This window comes from Prionailurus viverrinus, chromosome B2, assembly GCF_022837055.1.
Source record: "Prionailurus viverrinus isolate Anna chromosome B2, UM_Priviv_1.0, whole genome shotgun sequence".
In the NCBI taxonomy this organism is placed as follows: Eukaryota; Metazoa; Chordata; class Mammalia; order Carnivora; family Felidae; genus Prionailurus; species Prionailurus viverrinus.
In genome coordinates, this window is record NC_062565.1 from 68,264,767 (window position 1) to 68,268,814 (window position 4,048).

Consider the following 4,048-nt stretch of genomic DNA (forward strand, 5'->3'; position numbering starts at 1 on the left):
CTTTGTCTCACTAAGTGGCACGGAAAACATTTGTTTACCAAACAGTTACTCTTTTTCATTTTCCCTGAATTTACCCAGAGCCCTAATGGCTTCTCCTTAGTTCATATAACATATATACCTCATTTTGCCTGTGTTTGGAATTTCTGTGTCTATATGGATTCCTCATAAATAGGTATTAAAATTTATTTTCTCCTGTTAATCTGTCTTATGTCAATTTGATTCTTAGTCCAGCTAGAAGGACCTTGAAGGGGATTGGAATTTTTGCGACCCAGCAGCCTCCAGAAAACCTTGAGATAGAAAATTTCACTTGTTTCACAGATGAAAAATCAAAAAAGAAGAACATAATTCATTCATGTGTATATCACAAAGAGAAATAGTGAGAAAATGAACAGTAAAGGGGGCAGATAAGGAGTGCCTGGGTGGCTCAGTCTGTTAAGTATCTGACTATTTCAGCTCAGGTCATGATCTGATGGTTCCTGAGATCGTGCTGACAGCATGGGACCCCGCTTGGGATTCTCTCTCTCCCTCTCTATCTGCCACTCCCCCATTTGTGTCTGCACAGGCTCACTCTCTCTCTAAATATATACATATTTTTTAGGAAAAAATAAATAAAATAAAAGGGGCAGATGAGGGGTATTTAGAAAACATTGCCAGGGGGGATATGAAAATTATGATAAAACATTTTACTAAATATTTTATTTTATTTTATTTTATTTTATTTTATTTTATTTTATTTTAAAGTAAGCTCTGTGCCCAATGTGAAGCTTGAACCCATGACCTTGAGATCAGGAGTCACATGATCTACCAAGAGCCAGCCAGGCACCCAGAAAGTGCGGATGAGGAATATTCAGAAAATATCCCATAAGGCATATGAAAATTATGATAAAACATTTTGCCCCAAATTTTAAAACATACTGAAATTTTTAGCTAGGATGCAACAGGAAGTTACTCAAATAAGAGGGCTGAAAACTGTCAGCAGAAGGAAGGAGGGGAAAGGGCAAAAGCAGGGAAGGGTTTTATTTTGCAGAACCAACAGTTCCAACCAAGGACACACCCAACTAGGTGTTTCACCTAATAGTCCCTTGTTAGATGTGTCTCACCTGATAGCCCCCTTCCAAGGGCCTGTTTAACCTGGATAAGAGCTAAGGACTTGTGCAGAACCAACCCACCCCCAGTTGCCCTGAAGTTACCTTTAGTTCATTATAATACTGAGATCTCTTCCTATGGGTGGAATTTCCTGCCATTTTTTGGACATATGATGTATGTGCTAGCACCTTAACATACTATACGTGTGCAATTGAACTAAGTCCCTGTGAAGCTCCCTGCCCCCTAATACACTGAATAAAAGCTTCCTGTACTAACCCCACAAGGAGACAATGCTTTGAGAGCCATATTCCTGTCTCCTTACTTTTAACAAGTAATTCTTTGCTTTCAACATTTCCTTGGGTTGTGTTCAATTTGATGCCTTTCCCCCCAAGCAACGAACCCTTTGAGTTGTTACAAAATAATTGCTTGTATTAGGCAAGAATACAAAATAAAGAAAAGAGAGCTCTAGAAAGAGATGAGATAATAATAAACCAAAAATTATTGACTAATAAACTATTGGCCAATTTAGTCAAGAAAAAAGATGGAAGAAAGCATAAATATAAAAAATATAATAGGAAAAAATAATCACAGATAAAAAAGAAATGTAAGTAATCTTGAGACTAATTTGTTCATATCAAATGTTTTGAAAACTAGATAAAATGGATAATTTTCTAAGACAGTAAAATTTACCAAAACAGATTCCAGAAATAGCAGAAAATCTAAATAAACCAATGATCATAGGGGGAAAAAATGAAAACTATTAAAGAGAACTCTCATCAAAAAGACAAAAATAAACACAAAAACAAGCACAAAAAAAGCCTTGATGAATTCACAAGGAAATGTTACCAAATATTTAAAGAATAGATTATTCCAATACTATTAAATTGTTCCAGAGCTTATGTAACCAGGACCCAAGTGGACAAGAGCACCTGAGGGTTCCAAGTAGACCAGATTCAGCCACTTGCTGCTCACAAAATCCAAAGGCAGACAGTGGTGGCGAAACAAGAAAGGAACTTATTTCAGTGAGGCCAACAGCAGGAAGACAGCAGACTGACTCCAGAGTGCTGAAAATACTTCTGGGTTTATATAAAGGAAACGTGGGACAAAGGTGGGTGGGTGGGCAGCTAGGCGGTAAAGGTCAGGTCCATCATTGTCTTGGGATCAATCAGGTGGGGTCTTTATTGTTTGAGGGGGTAGTTTCAGTTCCCATCAGGGATGATTTGCCCACAGGGTCTTTTGCCTAGGTTAAAAGATGAACTGGAAAGAACTTAATCAATTATAAATTACAGACTGAGGTCAGAAGGGAGGTAGCTGAAGTCCTCTTTCACAGAGATATGGAAAACTTAACATTGTTTTTTATGAATCAAACACAATATTGGTATTAAAACTTAACAAAGATCACACCAAAACAAAAACTAAAAGCCTGTATTATTTATAAATTCAATCCAAAAATGCTAAACATACAGTTAGCAAAGAGAACCCAGCAGCACATTAAAGGAAAAATACACTGCTATCAGGTGTGGTTTACTCCAGGGATGTAAAGATAAATCAGTATTCCAGAAAGTCTTTCTAAACATGACACAAACCCAGAAACCAGAAAATAAAAGATTTATAAATTCAACCACTTTTTAAAAAATCTAAAGTATTGCACATTAAAGCCACCATAAACAAAGATACATTGGGGGGGGGGAAATATTTGTAGTCCATATCACTGAAAAATGACTAACATATCTGAATTTGCATCTGTATTATAAGTCAGTAAGGAGCCTAACAGCCTTAGAGAAAAATAGGCAAATTGTATCAAGAAATATTCACTAAAACAAAAATACAAATGGTCCCTCTACTACTCTACCTCCCTCATGATAAAAGAACTCTCAGTTAATTTTTCACCTATAAATTGGCAAAGATAAAACAATTGATACACTTTGTTTCCCAGTGTAGATTGGCACAACCTCTATGGAAGGCTACTCAATATCTATCACAATTGTAAATGTATCTACTCTCTGGACCAGCAATTGCACTGTTGGAACTTATCCTCCAAATATATTCATTTATTTGCAGAATCATGGCTAAGGTTAATCATGGCAGTATTCCCTAATGCTATTAAGACATTTAAGGGCACCTAGGTGGCTCAGTGGGTTAAGCATCCAACTTCGGCTCAGGTCATGATCTCATGGCTTGCTTGAGAGTTCAAGCCCCTCATTGGGCTCTGCGCTGACAGCTCAGAGCCTGAAGCCTGCTTTGGATTCTGTGTCTCCCTCTCTCTGTGCCCCTCCCCTACTAGTGTTTTGTCCCTCTAAAATGAATAAATGTTAAAATAATAATAATAATAAAAGGAAGTTTAAAATAACTTAAATGCCCACCAACAGGTACTAGTTAATAGATTATGGTGAATCATACAAAGTAATGCTATGCAGCTGGAAAAATGTGGGATTCGCCACAACACCAAGCAGAATACCTTGCATAAAACTGGTAAATGAATGAATCACTGAGTGAATGGAAGGAAGGAAAAACAAGTAAGGAAGGAAGGAAGGAAAGAGAGAAAGAAACAAGAGAGCTCTGTGTACTGATATAAAGTAAATTTTAAGACATATTAAGTGAAAACACTTAGGTACAGAAAAGTATGTGTAGTATATTAAGAAGTGAAAAATGGGCAACATATTTATTAGGTGTACATCTTGGAAGGATACATAGGAAATATAAGAGTAATTGACTCCGAGGAGGGCACTCAAAAACTGGGAAAAAAGGGACGCTTGGGTGGCTCAGCCAGTAAAGTGTCCAACTTTGGCTCTGGTATTGATCTCCCAGTTCTTGAGTTCAAGCCCCACATCGAGCTCTGTGCTGACAGCTCAGAGCCTGGAGGCTGCTTCAGATTCTGTGCCTCCTCTCTCTTTGCTCCCCCCCTGCTCTCTCTCTCTCTCTCTCTCTCTCTCAAAAATAAATAATCATTAAAAAAATTAAA